The sequence below is a fragment of the Schistocerca serialis genome, chromosome 6 (genome assembly GCF_023864345.2).
Source record: "Schistocerca serialis cubense isolate TAMUIC-IGC-003099 chromosome 6, iqSchSeri2.2, whole genome shotgun sequence".
NCBI lineage: Eukaryota > Metazoa > Arthropoda > Insecta > Orthoptera > Acrididae > Schistocerca > Schistocerca serialis.
Window position 1 is genome coordinate 738,986,673 of NC_064643.1, and position 23,609 is coordinate 739,010,281.

Consider the following 23,609-nt stretch of genomic DNA (forward strand, 5'->3'; position numbering starts at 1 on the left):
GTAGATTCAAACAATTAGTAAAATATTGAGATGTATGTTATTAAAACTACGCCAAATGGAAATTAAGAAAGATTTCTTCTTCATTTTTGTTTCGTGTAGTGAAAACCTATAGATGTTTTGGCAACTGTCACAGATTTTCTGATGTCGTGACACCGTTTCTCGTTTTAGTCTGCACCTCTCTCGTGTTAGCCAGGCTGTAAGTGCGTTTACCGACGTTGTGGTAAGAGATTATTTTCAAATGTTTCCATCTTTATCAGTATTTCCGTGTATGTTATCACAGAGCAGTTACTTCCTAAGAAGGCTGTTGGCATTCTGAGAAAGCGGGTAGTCATATATTAAAAACTAGATACGGAGGAGAAGTATTGGTCTCATATATCCACAGAGACATAGAATGATTTTGGTGTAATGCTGGAAAGGCTCAATCAAAATACTCGTTGATATATATATTTTTAACGCAAGATTCATATGAGTCAGTACTTTGCATTACTGAATTTCTGACTTATGGTATTGTTCTCTCCTATAAAATATTTGCTGATGAATAAAAATTTTACGATCTATATTTATTAAAGTACAGGCTTGTCTTTACATTAAAACCCCACACCACCTGTTGTAAATTTCGTTTACTTCCTCGGTAAACCGTTTCTCTAAATGAGTCTGTTATGTGCATAAATCAGAGTACTACTGATAAAGTGAGAGCTGTAAAGGATTCTGACATGTGGGTGTAGTAGATACTAGGCATTATATCATGTGCCATATTAATCTTATAACGTCAATGAATTCCAATTCTTATATAACGGGGATTTCGTGCATAAGCCGTTTGGTAACAGAATCGTGTATTTCGTTGGCAGACATCAAATTTAGTCCTGTGGCCTCGAATAGTTTTAACGCTAATGCGAGGTATTTGGAGTGTGAGTTATCATGTACAAGGTGGCCCTGGATGATTAGTTTCCGATATGCTTTAAGTGGATTCTGAATGCTGTGGTATTCTTTCTCTAAGAGCAGCCTCCTTTCTCGATAACAGCGAGAGAAGACTCCCTCCTACAGAATATCCAAAATGTCTGTTTATGGACGAGATTCAGTGAGATATATTTATCTTCTCCCGTATCAAAAGAGGTCTCTCACACTCATTAATTCGTATGGTGCTTCGAAGTAGTGTCATTAGTGCCATAAAAAATAATTTGTTTTTGTAACGTAGCAGCACGCTGTGATGAAAACAAATCTGTCCTGTCATTTTATATATGTGCTTTCCGCTGGTCTACGTCGAATCTGTGTAACGACTGTGGATGTGAAACGGCATGTTGCGCTGTTAAATACGTTAAACAAGGAAATGATAGGCTAGTCAACGATGACTGGAAGGTACACATATATGGTGACGTACTCATGCGACCATAATTGAATAAAGTGAAATCCTGTTTGGACAATACTACATCTGTATATTTGTCTTGATCCTAACATATTTCTCACATGACAAAGTGTAGGAGTTCTTGCATCACAGCAAATGTTGGGGGCGTTGATTTGTTTTAGTCAACAAATTTGAAATGTTCGGAGCTGAAAGTAAGCATTCTGTGTAAATAGCATGTTTCCTCCTATTACTCTAAGTGTAAATGAGAAACCATTTGTTGCTGTATGCGTTTCGATGTACGTCGAAAAGATATAGCCATTGATAATGCGAGAACCTGTAAAACGAGTAACAGGCTTATCGATCCCAAAGTATACACTTTCGCTTTCTAATTATAATTAACATGCTCATAATGTTAGCCTGCAGGCGTTCGCGGTGAGATTGATAGGTCAGTTGAGGTCAGTTGCAGGTCAGTTGCATGTGTGTGTGCTATTGAAAGTCCAGAAGCCGATATTCTGATGACCAAAATGAAGTTCTACTCTGCGATGCCTCAGCAAAAGTTTAAATATGACGTTTTTATACTCAGGTTTCTATAGTCAGATTGCTTTCGCACTTTTCATTTATCACTCCAGTCGATGAAATACCAGTAGCGACGGCCACAACCGCCTAATTACGCCGATTCTGAGATCACTCCCATTTCTGCAAAAATTCGGTTGTATAAATTTCCTATTTATAGCTGCGTGACATAGTTGCTTAGTTATTTCGTGCATTATGACGTAATACAGCAGTTCAAATTGTCAGCATATTAGGGTGGGGACAATTGCTTCATAGTAATTTGCTCCCCGTTATCGAGGCAATTAACGCTCTGTGTGATTGTCTCAGTGCGATTGTCTCAACTTCCATCAAATTAATTGTAACTGTGTACACTCTATAAGGTTGCAAAATGAATTGTTGGTGCGTACCACTATCCAAATCCCTTATTAAGTACGTCGACGTTTCGTATTGTCGTCGTAGTATGTGTCTAATTGTTTGTGGTGAGCCTTGAGAGCTCAGGAGTGGATGTGGGACAACACTGCCAGCGGCAGTGTGAAATCCTATTCATTGGTAGGTGTGAAATCTCTTCGAAGGGCTCCAGGTGTCTGGCACAGGATGTTGGTAGTAATGGTGGCCGCATTTATGTGTGTACTGCTGCAATTGTGCTGTCTGCATTAGTTGATACTGAAGAATTTTAAGAAAATTCAAAGTGAAGGGACGAGAATGAGGTTACCGCATTTGCTCAAGCCATAGGCAACATGCACCAAAAAATAGCGTTTACTGCAGAAATAGAAGATGCGGGTTCAATTAACTATTTAGACCTTACCATCAAGAAGGGTGATAACAGAGATATTTTTTCGATTTTCAGAAAGCCGACATATACAGATACTATTATTGGAGCCAGTTCATGCCATCCGCCTCGATATAAAAGGGCCTTTTTCACCACTATGATCCACCGACTTTTTAGATTACCATAGGCCGACAGTGAAATACGTCAAGAACTTAGAATATTAAAGCAAATTGCAGTAGCCAACGGTTTCTCAGCTAAAGATGTTATGAGCCCATACAATAGGATAAAAAAACAGAAAGTAAATAGTAGGCCGAGCCACAATCATCTACAAAAAAGAAAGAGAACAGAAAACCTGAAAACTATTCCAATGAAATTTTACGGAAAAGTGTCCCAACAAATAGAAAACTGTGTGAATAAATCTAAGGTTAGATGTAGTTTTCAAGTTAACAACACTTTGAAACTCCGTTTAAAACACAGTTTGAGTAAAGACTCTGATAAATTTGACGGTTCTGTGGTTTACAAAATCACTTGCAGTAGTTGTGACAAATTTTACATCGGTCAAACTGGTCGCTCTTTTAAAATTAGATTCAGGGATCATTTGCAAGCACCTAACAAAACTGCATCAGTAATGCATTTAGCAGAAACCGGCCACACTGTAGACAATATCGAGAGTTGTATGCGTATTTTACACAGGGCAGAGAAGGGTCGCGCTCTAGACTTGTTAGAGAAGTTAGAAATTTTCAAAGCCAAAAGGCATGAGCCCACTAGGGTACTCAATGAACAAAGCGATTTTGTACCCAACGCCTACATTGTTTTATGTGATAACATACTACGATAACCAAATAATGCCTTGCGGATTTATACCTAGCCTTACTTGATGAGTTATGTTGAGAAAGAAGGCATTTGCCTTACTTCCGCACAGTAGTCGCTCTCACTGGTTATCTCCTACCTACTCGTGGAATGTATAGCCAAACTGTAAAATTTTATTTATTGAATGCTTATATGTTGTTTAAACGTTTTCAGTGGGAGGCATGTCACGATGTGTGTAAAGCCCTCTATTGGTTAAGTTCTCACGATCGGTGCGCGCCTGCATAAGATCCTAGCTGCCGACCCAAAAGAGGGCGCTGTTCATTGATCTGTCTCTTTTTCAGTTGTCATACAGACATTTTATCATTAATAAGCAATTTATAAGTTGCCACAGGCAATGTGTTACGCTATATTAATTGTTGACCGTAAATTCGTTCTTCATATATTTCCTTTTAACAGTTTTACATTGGTAACTCCATTCATCTTTTAATGTATTACAATTGATTTCTATGATAATCATCAATTGTAATAAGTCTACTATATGCATTACATTTAATTTGCTTTTATCAGATTATGTTTTTGCGTAGATGATGACTACATATAAGAAAGCCCACAATAGCGACTTCTAGGGAGGGTGTAGGCAAACAGGTTTCTGCATGCTACTGTACTTCAGTAGCTAGTTGGCAATAATCACTTTGTGGGCGATGTGGCCTATTCTACAACATATTTTACATCTATGTGACGATGCTATGCTGATTATATTTGTATGTTTTGACGATGCCATTATGGCCGTATCACTTTAGGACATGGTGTAAGAAAGTTACGTTATTCCATATTCTATCTGTACATTTCCCTGTTTGTGTGACAGTATATTGTGATACATATTGCTGTTTTACGTTAAAAGACACACTGCTCACTAGATGTATATATTTATATGTTTTAGATATGAGGATGGTCAATACAGACTGAAACCGGTCATCGTCTAAAGAATTCATATTGTGATCAAAGACTGAAATAAAACAGCATTTGAATAGACTTAAACGAAGATAACATGAAGTGAATCATTTTCCTGGAGCACTTCCTCTACCAATTACAAAAACTTCTGCGGTCTCAATCCTCGTATGATTATAATGTCCTCTGTGCTACAACCACGGCGGTGGCAGCGGCGACGAAGTTCGCAAGACCTCGTCCGCTATCGTGGGTGTATGGGTAGATGAATGGGTGGATGAGTGGTGAGAGGGTTGTGGGGTGCGATGGCGGCTGGGACAGAATCGGAGCTGGAGGCATGGGGATTGGGTGGAATCTGTGGAAGTGGTTTTTAGGTGTCGACAATGTTAACTATATCGAAATTCATAGGAAATAAACGAATTCTGAGAAAATTAAACACGACAAGAAGTCCCTAACTTAGGATATAGGGCAAATGGGCTGCTTATTAATGTAAAAAAACTTGTAGTGCACAAGGTCAAGCGGCTGAGTGTGAAATTAGATTAGGTTAGTTATAGTGTGACCTTGAACTGCATGAGTTCTCTGATACACACCCAACTAATGCAATAAATTATAATATTTGTAACATAAAACACAGTGTGTACAATGAATATTGCTGCAAGCTGTGGTGTATACTGCGTGCTCGGTGCTGACAGTTTGCGCACTGTGTGTGTCGCCAGTTCAAAGTTGCATGATAATGTCACTAAATATTCAGACAGGCCTTGGTTGGACTCTTCTTGTGGACTTTACGAAGAAAAAACGCCGCACATGGCGTTTCCGCATCGGCAGGAAACGACTGAACAAAATCACGAAAAAGGTGACTACCCAGTGTCTCGCTGATGGCACCGCATACTGCATGAGGAGAGCATTTTCTCAAATATGGACATGCAAACAGGCTAACCGAACTGTAAAAAATTTTGGTAATGTTTTCGGAGAACAGTTTAGAAGCTATATAAAACTAATGAAAAACTGCTTAGATCGCAATGTTTATTTTATTTAAAATGACCGGTTTCGGCCTAGTCTTAGGCCATCTTCAGAACAGCATCACTGCTGAGGTCGACGATGTCCAAAACAGCCAATAGATCTCAGTGGCTGAAACTGCTCAGTGGACTGAGGTCTACTGACTGTCTTGGACATCGTCAACTCCGGGTGTGGGTGCTATTATAAAGATGGCCAAACACTGGCCATAGACGGGTCATTTTAATTAAAATAAACATTGCGATGCAGAAAGTTTTTCACTAATTTTACAATCGAATAAACAATCATAGATTGTATTTTAAAATAGCAATAATAGGTTGTTCTGCAGAAACATCTGAACGTTAGTTTTTTGTGAGTTAAACTGAATGTCATATTGCAACTTGCAATTTCTCTTTGTAAAATGTGAAAGGTCTTGTTGATTATTGTATCCATACTCCACCGTATTATGACCTCGAGACTGAAGCCGGTTGCAGAATTGGGAAACAAGTCCTTCAGCAACTTTATGTCGTTATTTACACCAAAATTTCAGTCACTATGCTCTCCTTTTTTAGGGACCAAAAGAATTTTTCAATTTGGGAGTCAAAGTCTTTCAGAGTGTTGCTGCCAGATGTAACCCGTTTCGTATGATTATATCTGTGGATATGAGTATTTAAATGCTTCGTTTCGTAAATCGAGATATCAAAATATTTAGAGAACAAATATCGAAACATAATTCCAACTAAAATATCTGTCTGATAAACTAGTAAAAAGTAAACCAGAAAAGACAGACTAAGGTTTCAACTTTCATATGTGTGTGTAGATTTACTATAAACGAAGTTCATGTATCGTAATTTCGTAACCTTTTACCTTGCCATTATTGATGGGACAACGCCACTTATGCCCAAGGAATACTGAAGCAGGTGATCTAAGGACTGGTGATTTAAGGAAATTTCAAGCAGGCATTGGGCACATCTGGTCTAGAAAATCCATAGTTTATTAGGAATGAATTTGTTCACTACTGAACTAAGTGTCGTATTTCTCTTCCGCGTGGCCTTACAAACGTTTCCAGAAAGATTCACATGTGATTCTTTCAGTGGTATATTTGTAATTTGTCTTGCGCATGTCCTAACAAATGCTTCGATAAATTTTCATTGTCCTACGATCACGTGTTTGTCATGGTGGCTATATCAAGTAGCGAAAATTTAATTGTAACCACCCTGTATTAATCTGTTGTTGGTAATCGCATTGTTTGGAAACATGGTCATTCTTACGTGAATGCCTGTCGGGAAAACGGAACAAATCTTCAAAAGTTTCTTATCGACTTTCGCAGTTTTATATATGCTACACACTTTTATATATCCACCATACTCCAACTCCCCCCCCTCCCCTTTCCAGACACTCACGTAGATACAAATACGCAAAAATGATTAGTAGTACTGGATAAGACATGACGTTTGGCGGAGCACATTCGGTTCCCCGCAAAATTTTAATGTATATCATCATATTACAGCCTAATTGTTCGTAAATTAAGCATTAAAGTATGTCACTGCCAAGAACAAATTAACAGCTGCATAAATTTTCGTTATAAGGTCTCTATTATTCTGTGAGTACATCACAGTGTTCATCGTGCCGATGGAAAATTCGCCTGGTTCACAATCGCCTGCTTTACCGTATTTTTAAATCTGAGTTGAGATTAATGTTCCCTAGATGGCTATTCTTCAAGATTATGGCTCGTGCATAGAGTAGCCAGGAAAAGCAATCAGTGGGAGGGGCCGGTGTAACACGAGCCGCGACCTCTTGGCATCGTTCCCGAGGGCGTCGGGGGAGCGAGAAAACTCCGCCTGCCGTTCTGGCCGGGAGGCCGAACTTGCCAAATATGACCCAGCGGTCGTTAAAAAGAAAGGAGGCGCGTCCCCGTGGAAGCGGAAGCTCGCGGAGGACCGCCGGGCGGCGGTTGGCGAGTGAGGAATGGCCGCGCAGCAGCTTAGCAGGGGACGGGGCGCGCCCGCGAGAGATCTAGCGGCGACTGTTTCTGATGATGAATGGCCCCGCCGGCCACCTAGCTGCGCGGCATTAGCTGGCCTAGCGAGACACACCCCACCCATCCGTCTTCAGGCGATAATGCAATTTCCTGCTTCCCACTTCCCACATTGGCATGTAGATACACGCACGCAGGCAAAGACTCACACACACAGAGTGAGAGAGGGGGGCTGTGGTGACAGAGGGAGAGATACAGACTGCAGTCTTGGAAGGATAGAAAGAAACCATAGACAGTTGGTTTTGGTAAGTAGGATATCCGCAGCTGAGCGTTATGATAATTAATATAGAGGGTCCGCTTCAGTTGTAATAATATTTGTTCAGACCGCGACCCCTTTCGGAATTTTAAGAATCCCATCTTCCCGTGTTTCTACATACATATTCCGCAATGCACCGTATGGTCCGTGGCGGAGGGTACCTCGTACCACAACTAGCATCTTCTCACCCTGTTCCACTCCCAAACAGAACGAGAGAAAAATGACTGCCTATATGCCTCTGTACGAGCCCTAATCTCTCTTATCTTTGTGGTCTTTCCGCGAAATGTAAGTTGACGGCAGTAAAATTGTACTGCAGTCAGCCTCAAATGCTGGTTCTCTAAATTTCCTCAGTAGCGATTCACGAAAAGAACGCCTCCTTTCCTCTAGAGACTCCCATCTGGGTTCCTGAAGCATTTCCGTAACACTCGCGTGATGATCAAACCTACCAGTAGCAAATCTAGCAGCTTGCCTCTGAATTGCTTCTATGTCCTCCCTCAATCCGACCTGATAGGGATCCCAAACGCTCGAGCAGTACTCGAGAATAGGCCGTATTAGTGTTTTATAAGCGGTCTCCTCTACAGATGAACCACATCTTCCCAAAATTCTACCAATGAACCGAAGACGACTATCCGCCATTCCCACAACTGCCATTACATGCTTGTTCGACTTCATATCGCTCTGCAATGTTACGCCCAAATATTTAATCGACGTGACTGTGTCAAGCGCTATACTACTAATGGAGTATTCAAAAATCACGGGATTCTTTTTCTTATTCATCTGCATTAATTTACATTTATCTATATTTAGAGTTAGCTGCCATTCTTTACAGCAATCACAAATCCTTTCCAAGTCATCTTGTATCCTCCTACAGTCACTCAACGACGACAGCTTCCCGTACACCACAGCATCATCAGCAAACAACCACACATTGCTATCCACCCCATCCAAAAGGTCATTTATGTAGATAGAAAGCAACAGCGGACCTACCACACTTCCCTGGGGCACTCCAGATTATACCCTCACCTCCGATGAACACTCACCATCGAGGACAACGTACTGGTTTCTATTACTTAAGAAGTCTTCGAGCCACTGAAATACTTGGGAACCAATCCCATATGCTCGTACCTTAGTTAGGAGTCAGCAGTGGGGCACCGAGTCAAACGCTTTCCGGAAGTCAAGGAATATGGCATCCGTCTGATACCCTTCATCCATGCTTCACAAGATATCATAATAAAAAGGGCGAGTTGCGTTTCGCAGGAGCGATGCTTTCTAAAGCCGTGCTGATCCAAGAACAGCAACTTCTCTGTCTCAAGGAAATTCATTATATTCGAACTGAGAATATGTTCGAGAATCCTGCAACAAACTGATGTTAAGGATATTGGTCTGTAATTTTGAGGATCCGTCCTCCTACCCTTGCTATATACAGGCGTCACCTGCGCTTTTTTCCAGTCGCTCGGTAGTCTACGTTGGGCCAGAGATTCGCGATAAAAGAAAACTAAGTAAGGAGCCAATGGAGTAGAGTACTATCTGTAAAACCGAATTGGAATCCTATCAGGACCTGGCGATTTATTTATTTTCAACCCATTCAGCTGCTTCACAACCCCAGGGATGTCTATCACTATGTCTTCTATACGGGAATCTGTACGAGACTCAAACGGTGGTATGTTTGTACGATCCTCCTGCGTGAAAGATTTCTCAAATGCTAATTTTAAAATTTCAGCTTTCGGGTTGCTGTCTTCCGTTGCCAGGCCAGACTGATCAGTTAGTGACTGGATGGAAGCCTTCGACCCGCTTACCCATTTTACGTGAGACCAGAACTTCCTTGGGTTTTCAGCAAGATCTTTTGCTAAGGTATGATGGTGGTAGTGATTGAATGCTTAGCGCATCGCTCTTTTTACAGCAGCACGAATCTCTACTAACTTTTGCCTGTCCTCATTCTCCCGATCTTTCTTGTACCGCGAGTGCAACTGCCTTTGCTTCCTGAGCATTCTCCGAATTGCGCTGTTAAACCATTTCACATTAATTCTTAGATATTTCCACACGCTACGGACTGTGACCACAAATTTACATACTATTTACAGTTGAAGAGTCTTTTCTGTGTATCACAGTTTTTCCTTGCTGTGGTTGCGCTCAATGCTTTTTCCACCTACACGGTTCGTGGATTTGTGTTTTGTTTGTTTAAAGGTTTTGACCTTTCACTGTCGCTACTTTAGCGTCCAGATTTTTCGACACTTAAAATGCACTTTTCGCACACAGTTTGTACATTATTCATGTGAAGAGTCCATTATAAGCACTTTCACTTCTAGATTATCTAGCACACATTGTACATATTTTACAATAAAGTCTTTATATTTCGGTAGGATTCATGTACCCAGTGTCCCCTCATGCAGAAAGCTGTAATATACAAAGAAAACCAGGGAATAAATGTAATCCGGCATACACCGATAAGACAAAACGTGGTGAGCACTGCCGAAAGTGAAGCTGAATGCCGCGTGGTGGTGTTGCGGGTACATGAGACGGTGACAGAAGTATGTAGGCGGAACGGACACGGACGGGGGATCACCGTAGCGAAGATATGGGCCCCAAATGGGGAAATCCATTACGATAAGCGACTTTGGCAAAGGACACGTTATTATCACGCAAAGACTGTGAAACAGTATAACGGTGAATCTGGTCGAATGTTCACGTGCTACTGTCGTGAGCATCTATGAAAGGAGAAAGGGCTGTGAAACTACCACTAGGCGCTAAACGGTTGGATGTCCACGAATCTTCACAGAACCTGGGTTTTGGAGGCTTGTACGTTCTGCAAAGTAGGGAAGATGGTGATCTATGGCATCTCTGCCGACGGACCACTGTGCTGGTACACACACGTACAACAGTTTCAGAGCACACCGTCCCTCGTGCATTGTTGAACATGGAGCTCCCCTGTGTCCACACGTTGATCCAACGACATCGTCAATTACTGCTGGAGTGGGAACAAGACCATCGGGATTCGACTGTCCATCAATGGAAACGTGTCGACTCTTCGGTTGAATCATATTTTTGCTACATCAGGTCGATGGTTGTCTTCACAGACGCCGTCTTCAAAGTGGAAGGCCCCTTGAAACGAGCAGCGCTACACGGACTCAGGCTGGCGGGAGAAATATTATACTATGGGGGACATTGACCTACGTTTGCCGGCGTGGGACCTATGGAAGTAATCGAAGACACACAGCTGCGAACTACCTGCATCCCTCCGTGCTTGATGTTTTCCCCGACGGCGATGTCGTCTTCCAACAGTAAAATTGTCCGTTTCTCGGACCAAAACCGAGCTACATTGGTGTGTGAAGCATTATTGTGAACTTACGTTGATGTCTCGACCACCTAATTCACCTGATATAAATCCTATATAATCCATCTGGGTTGCTATCGGGCGCCGTCACTGCGTACGTAAATTAGCTTTAGCTACTCCTTCGTTTACATGACAGCTGCGTTGACATCTAATCCCTCCTCCTCCATAAACCTATTACAGGGTTTCTTATACAAAGAAAGAGTGATGTATTTCGTTCCAGAGACGCACAAACAAGCTATTAAGCAGGAGATCATAACGTTCTGGCTCATCAGTGTATGTGTAAGAACCAAAAGAGCAGGCTATCGAAACAGAGTGGCTTTATTATCGCATTTGGTAACCCATAACACGCGGTTGGGCCAATCAGTACTAGAGCTGCAGTCACTGATTCTTGATGGAACTATTGTTGTTGTTGTTGTGGTCTTCAGTCCTGAGACTGGTTTGATGCAGCTCTCCATGCTACTCTATCCTGTGCAAGCTTCTTCATCTCCCAGTACCTACTGCAGCCTACATCCTTCTGAATCTGCTTAGTGTATTCATCTCTTGGTCTCCCTCTACAATTTTTACCCTCCACGCTGCCCTCCAATGCTAAATTTGTGATCCCTTGATGCCTCAGAACATGTCCTACCAACCGATACCTTCTTCCAGTCAAGTTGTGCCACAAAACTTCTCTTCTCCCCAATCCTATTCAATACCTCCTCATTAGTTACGTGATCTACCCACCTTATCTTCAGCATTCTTCTGTAGCACCACATTTCGAAAGCTTCAATTCTCTTCTTGTCCAAACTAGTTATCGTCCATGTTTCACTTCCATACATGGCTACACTCCATACAAATACTTTCAGAAACGACTTCCTGACACTTAAATCTAAACTCGACGTTAACAAATTTCTTTTCTTCAAAAACGATTTCCTTGCCATTGCCAGTCTACATTTTATATCCTCTCTACTTCGACCATCATCAGTTATTTTACACCCTAAATAGCAAAAGTGTCTGATTTCCTAATCTAATTCCCTCAGCATCACCCGATTTAATTTGACTACATTCCATTATCCTCGTTTTGCTTTTGTTGATGTTCATCTTATATCCTCCTTTCAAGACACTGTCCATTCCGTTCAACTGCTCTTCCAAGTCCTTTGCTGTCTCTGACAGAATTACAATGTCATCGGCGAACCTCAAAGTTTTTACTTCTTCTCCTTGAATTTTAATACCTACTCCAAATTTTTCTTTTGTTTCCTTCACTGCTTGCTCAATATACAGATTGAATAACATCGGGGAGAGGCTACAACCCTGTCTCACTCCTTACCCAACCACTGCTTCCCTTTCATGCCCCTCGACTCTTATAACTGCCATCTGGTTTCTGTACAAATTGTAAATAGCCTTTCGGTCCCTGTATTTTACCCCTGCCACCTTCAGAATTTGAAAGAGAGGATTCCAGTTAACATTGCCAAAAGCTTTCTCTAAGTCTACAAATGCTAGAAACGTTGGTTTGCCTTTTCTTAATCTTTCTTCTAAGATAAGTCGTAAGGTTAGTATTGCTTCACGTGTTCCAATATTTCAACGGAATACAAACTGATCTTCCCCGAGGTCCGCTTCTACCAGTTTTTCCATTCGTATGTAAAGAAAATACGCGTTAGTATTTTGCAGCCATGACTTATTAAACTGATGGTTCGGTAATTTTCACATCTGTCAACACATGCTTTCTTTGGGATTAGAATTATTATAATCTTCTTGAAGTCAGAGGGTATTTCGCCTGTCTCATACATCTTGCTTACCAGATGGTAGAGTTTTGTCATGACTGGCTCTCCCAAGGCCATCAGTAGTTCTAATGGAATGTTGTCTACTCCTGGGGCCTTGTTTCGACTGAGGTCTTTCAGTGCTCTGTCAAACTCTTCACGCAGGATCTTATCTCCCATTTCGTCTTCATCTACATCCTCTTCCATTTCCATAATATTGTCCTCAAGTACATCGCCCTTGTATAAACCCTCTACATACTCCTTCCACCTTTCTACCTTTCCTTCTTTGCTTAGAACTGGGTTGCTATCTGAGCTCCTGATTTCATACAAGTGGTTCTCTTCCCTTCAAAGGTCTCTTTAATTTTCCTGTAGGCAGTATCTATCTTACCCCCAGTGAGACAAGCCTCTACATCCTTACATTTGTCCTCTAGCCATCCCTGCTTAGACATTTTGCACTTCCTGTCAGTCTCATTTTTGAGACGTTTGTATTCCTTTTTGCCTGCTTGATTTACGGCATTTTTAAATTTTCTCCTTTCATCAATTAAATTCAATATTTCTTCTGTTACCCAAGGATTTCTATTAGCCCCCGTCTTTTTACCTACTTGATCGTCTGCTGCCTTCACTACTTCATCCCTCAGAGCTACCCATTCTTCTTCAACTGTATTTCTTTCCCCCATTCCTGTCAATTCTTCCCTTATGCTCTCCCTGAAACTCTCTACAACCTCTGGTTCTTTCAGTTTATCCAGGTCTCATCTCCTTAAATTCCCACCTTTTTGCAGTTTCTTCAGTTTCAATCTGCAGTTCATAACCAATAGATTGTGGTCGGAGTCCACATCTTCCCCTGGAAATGTCTTACTATTTATAACCTGGTTCCTAAATCTCTGTCATACCATTATATACTCTATCTGATACCTTTTAGTATCTCCAGGATTCTTCCAGGTGGAGCTAAGAAGAGAGAAAAAAAGAAGAAAGGTGAGGGTCCAAAAATCAAACTGACTTAAAAATACAGATTTAGGGTTTGTGGTTACTAATCCGTGATGTTCAGACTTATTTTTTCTCCCATTGATTTAGTTGCTTCTACTGTCTGACATTTTTCCATATCACTGTTGCTTTCTATAATGTATGTTGCTGATCCTGATCATTTTTGTTTGTTATTCCAATGCTTACGTTGCTACACCCACATTTTAGAAGTGCTATGGTTTTTTTATATTTCATTTTTCTCATTCTGGCCAACAATGTATCTGATATGTGACAATTTAGTTGGTAAGGTGTAGATTACTACTAATTTTTGTCTCTGTTGTCACTGTTTTTGTCTCTTAATCATTCATTTTACGTGTGTACCATTGCTTTGTTGCTTGAAAACTTCACATATTGTCACTTGCTTTAGAATTATTTCGCCTATTGGCATATCGTAGCTCTTCGTATTCCGTTATGTCCTTAAATGAAGTACTGAAAGCGCTGGGACCACTCAGTTCAGATTCTCCATATCATAGTTGATATCGTCAGTCCAGTTGCCTTTACACCATTGGCGTCTATGCCGCAACACGCTCGCAGACCTCCGTCGTGGCCCTCCACAAAGTATTGGTCGGCATTTCTCTCGTGCGGCTGCATGGCGATGGACAGTGTGACTACGGTACTTGTTACCGGCTTCTAATTACTTTATCCCACCCGCTTGGACACTACATTTTCCGGTCAGTTCGATTATTGGGCCCTCCCTTTTTCCCAAGTTCCTCTAATATACATGACTGGATCTCTTTCATTGATTGGACCAACTGAAAAGTCCCCTTTGAAAAATTATACAGGACTGTGCTTAAACTGACACACAATATTTGTAGCGCAACGCAATCTGACTTTCAATAATCCCTACAAAAGAATGGCCCTGACTAACATTAACCTATACCTTTCACAAATCACTTACCTCACAAGAATCTTCGTTGCTCGAACTACTGCAATACAGCAAGCGCCACTATTGCCAGCTAAATAAGAGATTCAAACTACTGAAGGCACTAACTACTGATAGGCATAGTTAGCAAATGAAAGATTTTGATAGAGAACAGACAATGTACTTACCTTAATAGTGTTCAAAATTCATAATATATATATATATATATATATATATATATATATATATATATATATATATATATATATATATATCAGTTCATGATATCCAGTCTTACAAATTTACTGTCTCTGTCCAGATCATCCGCTAACAAAACTCTGCCATCTCACTCCCCACATGCACCACTGCTGGCGGCTCACATCCAACTGCGCAACGCCAGTACAAGGCGGTCGTCAGGTTGCCTATTCGCAGGAAAAAAAAGCAGCTTACGAGTTAGCTTTACTTGCCCTACACTGTCAGTAATTGTCTTACTTCTAATGTGATGTAAGAGTTTATAAAGACCATTTAGTTAAGTAACAGGGGAGATCTCTACAATAAACAGACTACTCCTGTTGCTAACATACTCTCAACTGGCTAAACTGTAACGACTCTGCATTTTCTATAAGGATGTTTTAAGAAAGATTGTCAGAACCGACATATTGAAAAAAAAATTATTTTATTTGTTCCTTTTTCAACCCTAAAAACTATGATTGATGGTAAGAGATCCATTTATTCGTCATTATCCATTTAAATCAAAATGCTTATCACAGCAATCATATTTTGAAAGTAAGTGCTACACTCCGGAACATTAGAGGTACCTTGTAAAACCTACGTGAAATATTTCATCAAGGGGCATCAGTTGTTTATTAAAAAAATAAGACAAATAAGTCAATTGTGTTCTAATTAAGGCAAGCAATAACTAACACACACTTCAAGACTCAAGCCATTCAAACAAGTACTAAGAATTAAAACAATCCTCCTGCTCATCGAACCATAGTCTTCCAATTGCAACATCGTGACATTCAGAGGTGATTTGTTTCAGAGTACGACTGTGTTTAGTAGATTTCTTGAAAACATCAACGTCTGGCTCTCATAATTCCCTTTCAGCTGCTACTTAATTTTGAGTTCAAAGTACTGAAAGACGCATATGTGTTCAGAATTTGTAGTATACATTGCTGTGATAAGTAACGATTTGTACTACTGCTCTCCTCTTACTACCTTTGACATAGAGTTTCATTCTATCCTATCGGTTGTGCCTTATCCCGCAGTTGCGCAGGGTCGGCCATGGTTAATCAGATTTGGCATGTCAATTTAAGGGGTGGCCAGATGCCCTTCCTGCCGCCACCCCATCCCCCCCTCCTCCCCCCTGGGACAGAATAAGTGTACCCCAACTGTGTCTAATGTAATACATGGAATAGTGCGAATGTGTTCAGATGTCTGTGAGCTGTGTAACTGAGGCGGAACGTGGCGACCAGCCCGGTATTCACCTAGCGGGATGTGGAAAACCGCCTAAAACCACATCCAGGCTGGCCGGCACACCGGTCCTCGACGTTAATCAGCCAGTGGATTCGATCTGCGGCCGGCACGCCTACCCGAATCCAAGAAGCAGCGTGTTAGCACTCTCGGCTACCCTGGCGGGACCTTTGGCATCGAGTATCATAAAATTATTCCATTCCTCAACAGTACCTATGGTAACTCCACAAGCTATAGTAATGAAGTTGCTGTAGCATCCGTTGTCTGCCTCATTGATAGTCAAAACGGAGATGGTATGCTTGTACATTATTTTCACCTCTAATACTGGATACATTGCTGCAAATGTTACACACGGTAATCAGAAGCAGTCTCAAAAGCTTGTAATGGTGATACAGGATAGGTAACGCTGAGAAATAATTGTTAAGGAAATGTTCGATACGTTGTGCCGTTTCTGCCTTAATTAGGATTGAATTTATCCAATCAGGACATTGCATGCACAAATTCAAGCGGCTCGCCACGTTGTTCTCACAGCATATATGTCTGCGTATGAAAGTTCTCTGCCTTTGGCTAGGGTACGATCCTTACTACCAAGTCCAATTTTTGTATTGCTTTCTTGTTCTGTTTTAAAACCCTAGACAAAAAATACATTTGACGACATCGTCTCTTGTGGGCCGCTTGAATTAGCGCGTAACGGCCTGATTGGCTAACTTCAATGCTAATTAACTCGGAAATGGCGAAACGCATCGAATTATTTTTTAACCATTATTTCGCAACACAACCTACTCTGCGACACCCTTACATGCTTTTCGGGTTGCTTTTAACACTCTGTGTTTTAACAACAGCTAAAGTAGCGTTCTCCCATTCACGTAAGTACTTTCGAAAGAAGAATTTGTCAAAGCCTGCAGCTAAGCAGAAGCAACTCATCCTCAATGCAGTCTCATCATGGCGATGATGACGTCAGTAGGACGTAGTCGTACATAAGTGGAGATTATAATTAAACTTCCCGTCCCTGACGGGCCCCGTCAAAAACAAGTGATCGTTGGGCAATCAGATCTCATGGAAACATTTGTAAGGTAATTTGGAAACAAAGTAACTTATAAACCATTGAAAGAAACACATTTTAATCGATCTGAGAGTGTAACATTTGTTAAGTGCTCTACTGCTGGCGAAAACAATGGCGTAACGCGAAATATTAAGCTGTCATGACACAGCTCGTACACTGCTTGAAGACCGTACAGTCCATACAGCATTCTCAGGCAAGCCAGCAGTAACTTCTCAATGTGCGCAGCATTCGGCCTTAGGACTCTCCCAGACTGTCAGTTAATTCGAGTTTTCTAATCTACCAATCAGGAAAGAAGATCTCTCCGTATTCCTTTAACACGTTGACAATCGCGAACAGCAGCAGCCCTATCTCTGTTGTTTTGATAAAATAGCTTTACGAATAGACCCTGCTGACTTTGTCTACAAACTTGGTAACTGTCTGTAACTGTAATATACACTGATGTTTGTGTTTCAACCCTAGTCGCCGTACTAGTACCGGCGCGTAATGGCAATTCATGATGCAAATCCTATAGTGCAGTCTCAAACTCATTCTTATAACGCTGGGTACCCAGATGGTAAATATTTTGCCTTCTACATGTCCATATACACTTTATGATCAAAAATACCCGGACACCACCAAAAAAACACGTTTCTCATATTAAGTGCATTGCGGTGTCATCTACTGTCAGGTACTCCATTACAGCGAACTCAGTAGTCATTAGACATCGTGAGAGAGCAGAATCGGGCGCTTCGCGGAACTCACGGACTCCGAATGTTGTCAGGTGGTTGGGTGTAAATTGTGTCATACGCCTGTACGCGTGATTTCTAGATTCCTAAACATCCCTAAGGCCACTGTTTTCGATGTGGCAGTGAAGTGGAAACATGAAGGGACACGTACAGCACAAAAGCATACAGGCCGGCCACGTCTGTTGACTGACAGAGACCGCCGACATTTGAAGAGGGTTGTAATGTGCAATAGGCAGACATCTATCCAGACCATCACACAGGCATTCAAAACTGCATCGGGATCCACTCAAGTACTATGGCAGTTAGGCGGGAGGTGAGAAAACTTGAATTTCATGGTCGAGCGGCTGCTCATAAGCCACACATCACCCCGGTTAATGCCAAACGACTCCTCGCTTGGTATAAGGAGCGTAAAAGTTGGACGGTAGAACAGTGTAAAAACGTTGTGTGGAGTCACAAAGTGGCCATCCGATGGCAGGGTGAGGGTATGGCGAATGCCCGGTGAACGCCGTCTGTTAGCTCGTGTAATGCCAAAAGTAAAATTCGGAGGCAGTGGTTTTATGGTGTGATTGTGTTTTCATGGAGGGTGCTTCCATCCCTTGTTGTTCCGCATAGTACTATAAAAGCACAGGCCTACTTTGATGTTTTAAGCAACTTCTTGTTTCTCACTGTTCTAGGCTAATTCTGGGATGGCGATTGCATCTTTCAACACGATCGAGCATCTTTCAACATATAGTTCAATGAACAGCGAGTGTAAAGGCGTTAGCGTGGGGTAGATGTCGGATTATTACCCATTGGTGGCTTCCGAAAACATTCGATAAAAAGATACGAAAGTCATATTGCCAGTAGATGGGTGTACTTTTCTGTGGTAATACTTCAATGCTCATTTGGTGCCATGTACACCGGAAGAGCTCAGACTCCTTCGGTGATGAAACTTCCTGGCAGATTAAAAGTGTGTGCCGGACCGAGACTCGAACTCGGGACCTTTACCTTTCGCGGGCAAGTGCTCTACCAGCTGAGCTACCGAAGCACGACTCACACCCCGTCCTCACAGCGTTACTACTGCCAGTACCTCGTCTCCTTCAGTGATGTTAAGTGGTTAAGCAATCTCTGGAGTTGACTTCCCACAAACATTTTAAGTTTTTAACGACACAGGGTCATGCATCTACAAAGTTAAACGTTCAAAAATGTAACTTATGCCAGTTACAGGATTCAGCATCCTCTAGGTAAGTGACTAAGTTGACAGTCATACGTATACGGATTCTACAAAAAATTTGGACCAATTTTTCCTATATCTTCTTGCTGTCTTCTCATCTGCTAGCATTCCAAACCTTCTTCTTCCTCTCACTCTTTTTCCTCATACTTCTCCCTCCGTGATTCTCCATAGCAAAGAGTTTCTAAGAAGTACATGTAGCACCCAAGATGTTTTCCCCCTCTGTATCATCCTCATATAGTTTACCGCGTCCTCAGTTCTCATGATGTCGATCCGTTTCACATTCTCCAGTCTCCTCCATAACCACATTTCAAAACTTTCTAAGTACTTTTGCTCTTTTTGTTTTGACCGTTCCCGTCTCAGAACCATAAGGCACCACGATCTACAAAAACATTTTGGAAACTTCTTCCTATGTTTAATAGGGACGCCTCTGGCTGTCAACATATCATTAAGTCTCCCAAAAGCTCTGTTTGCCACGGAGATTCTGCATCTCACTTCCTCTGTACAAATTCGAAGTGAAGTTATGAAGCTTTCCAGATACTGGAATGACTGAAATTCTTCCAATACCATTTTGTCTAGAGATATAGTATTCGAGGCGTCTTCTCCAATTCTGGTTACTATGGTCCTGAAAAACGTGTATATATATCCAAATGTATAAGAGTTCATAAGGAAAAAACTGTGTGAGCTACACGAATGACATCTCTCTATAAAATCCCTTGTATACCGATTCGTGTGTACATCATCACCATGGCTGATGGGACCAAACATCCTCATCACAAAGAGTTCATAGTAACTTACTGGTTCTGCAATGCTACTGAAAACCAGCAAGAGAATAAGGTGACTGAAACAACCTTTCCCGATAGTATAACAGAAACAATTTTCGGCGCACCAGATTGTGGGAAGAAGTAAGGTATTTCGTCACTGCTGACAAACGCTGATGAGATACGCTACAAGCATGTGCCTCTATTTTCAAAAACATTATTTCAACCTAAATCCCAGCTATTACAGAAGATGAAATAATGAAGCTAACGAGGAGCTGGGAGTGGTATGGTGCTTCGTTCCAAAAAATAACTTTTGAACCACAAAATACAACTTATTTACAAAAATCGTAATGACGAGATTTATGTATTTTAATAGAAATTCTAAGATACTTCAATAAATGCAAAAAATTAACAGAACAATTTTTGAATAAGAAACACAATAATTTTATAACAGAGAGCAAACTATTATGATTCACTAAATGCAAAAATGTGAACAGCACAATTTTACATTTAGGAACTGATCACGAAACTTCCTGGCAGATTGAAATTGTGTGCCTGCCCAAGACACGAACTCGAGACCTCTGTCTATCTCGCCAAAGTGCTCTAATAAAGCTGTGAGGACGGATCGTGAGCCGTTCTTATGTACTTCAGTCGGCTAGAGCGTTTGTCCGCGTGAAAGCCAATGGTCCCGAGTTCCAGCATCGGTGCAGCACACAGTTTTAATCTACAAGTTTCATTTCTGCACACGCTCCACTGCAAAGCGGAAGTTACATTCAGAGATTGAATAATTTAACTAAATATAACAAACCATTAGGTTTCATCTCACTTTGGTGGTTCTGTTTCTGCACAGATTAACTAGCGCAGTATTAAATTAAACAGAGAGATAAAAATTTCCCTTTTCAGATGTTGCAGTCCAATAAACTAACATGAATGGAGAAAACAGTGAGAGGGTTCGACTCTTCAGATAGAGGCATTTCATGATAAGCCTGATTCTGAATGAAAACCGTTGAATAGCTCTTTTGAATATCCAATGAGGGCACCAGCTGCAAAACTACCTTTTGGTTAAGCTCTTGATAATCCATATCGGGTCTCTAGCCTTCGCCATTGTCTTTGGAAACCAAAATCACCGAAAGGACATATGGAAAGATAGATGGCCTTATCACCCCTCTTACAGCAAGTTCTCTATAATCTTAAACTCCAACATTTTGGGTGGCGATAACTATAATAGAGCGTCGAAATCTGGTCATTTAGATGGGTCTGATACTCGAGTTTGCCTGCTATACACAACTCTTCGCTACCAACAATCACATACTAACCTAATAAACTTCATATACAGGGTTATTACAAATGATTGAAGCGATTTCACAGCTCTACAATTACTTTATTATTTGAGATATTTTCACAATGCTTTGCACACACATACAAAAACTCAAAAAGTTTTTTTAGGTGTTCACAAATGTTCGATATGTGCCCCTTTAGTGTTTCGGCAGACATCAAGCCGATAATCAAGTTCCTCCCACACTCGGCGCAGCATGTCCCCATCAATGAGCTCGAAAGCATCGTTGATGCGAGCTCGCAGTTCTGGCACGTTTCTTGATAGAGGAGGTTTAAACACTGAATCTTTCACATAACCCCACAGAAATAAATCACATGGGGTTAAGTCGGGAGAGCGTGGAGGCCATGACATGAATTGGTGATCATGATCTCGTGTTTAAGAAATGCCGAACATCATGATGGAAGTGCGGTGGAACACCATCCTGTTGAAAGATGAAGTCGGTGCTGTCGGTCTCCAGTTGTGGCGTGAGCCAATTTTCCAGCATGTCCAGATACACGTCTCCTGTAACGTTTTTTTTTTCGCAGAAGGAAAAGCGGCCTTAAACTTTAAACCGTGAGATTGCACAAAACACGTTAACTTTTGGTGAATTGCGAATTTGCTGCACGAATGCGTGAGGATTCTCTACCGCCCAGATTCGCACATTGTGTCTGTTCACTTCACCATTAAGAAAAAATGTTGCTTCATCACTGAAAACAAGTTTCGCACTGAGCGCATCCTCTTCCATGAGCTGTTGCAACCGCGCCGAAATTTCAAAGCGTTTGACTTTGTCATCGGGTGTCAGGGCTTGTAGCAATTGTAAACGGTAAGGCTTCTGCTTTAGCCTTTTCCTTATGATTTTCCAAACCGTCGGCTGTGGTACGTTTAGCTCCCTGCTTGCTTTATTCGTCGACTTCCGCGGGCTACTCGTAAAACTTGCCCGCACGCGTTCAACCGTTTCTTCGCTCATTGCAGGCCGACCCGTTCATTTCCCCTTACAGAGGCATCCAAAAGCTTTAAACTGCGCATACCATAGCCGAATGGAGTTAGCAGTTGGTGGATCTTTGTTGAACTTCGTCCTGAAGTGTCGTTGAACTGTTATGACTGACTGATGTGAGTGCATTTCAAGCACGACATACGCTTTCTCGGCTCCTGTCGCCATTTTGTCTCACTGCGCTCTCGAGCGCTCTGGCGGCAGAAACCTGAAGTGCGGCTTCAGCCGAACAAAACTTAATGAGTGTTTCTACGTATCTGTAGCGTGTCGTGACCATATGTCAATGAATGGAGATACAGTGAATTCATGAAATCGCTTCAATCATTTGTAATAGCCCTGTATGTTGAACTTCATCTATCTTCAAATGCAGACATCAAAAACGAGTTCATTGGAGTCAACACTATTATCTGAAGAAAGCTGGTCATGACTGTATGAATGATAATCATCACCCGCATCTCTAGAGTGGTCTATAACACAGTTTGCTTTGTTCAAGTAATTACAGTCTAGCAGAAAGTCAACAAACAGTTCCTTAGCATCAAAATCTTTAGTAGACCATGAAAATTGCTGAACTCGCAAATTAATTGATATATCTCCAGGAACGGGAATGACTGGTCATTAACAGCGCGAATAGTGACCTTTCAAGATGAACTTTACAAATATCCTGTTCTTGAAGTACCAAACGTAACTAAGCGAGGGAATATTGGCGCCAGAATCTGGCAGTCTGCAGACAGAGTATGAGATAGTTGACGTGCAGGAATGACTTACTAACTCTACTTAACCAGTTGCAATCTATTCACATTCCCAAAACCCATTTCCGGAAACTTTATCTATGTTTACTTTTCTAGCGTCCTACTAGACACTGACAAGCCAAATGTAACATATAGCTACATCTAAAACAATTCCCACGGTGTAGTCCATGTTGGCTACTCCCAAGATACTGCGGGGAAGATATTCTTGGGAAGATAGTCTTTTTCTCAGAGACCGTACTGTTCTGCGCAGTGAAACTAAGGCACTGTATCTCGCGCAGCTTGATCCAAGTCAAGTAAAATATTGGGTTTAATAGGAAAAATCACTCGCAAATAGTATTTCGGCAGCATTCCTTCAATTATCTTTCCAACCATCTGTGTTTTGCTGATCTCAGTACACGGCGTTAATAATTGCGTGCGAAACTCACAAAGGGCTCTTGATGACCGTTTACCAGGGTATAATGCATATTAATTCATTCATTGAACAGTACGTTTGACGAACCTTGGTTAACGATCCTGCAACGAAAGCCGCCCAAGGCACCACATTTATGAATGACCTGATAAACAGTACCAGCCAATCTAGCTAGCGCTACTTAAAGCGAGAATATACTGAAGGACTACAATGCCAGGAACTTGTAGGGCAGTCGCCTGCTGCTGCACCTTAACTGACAAAT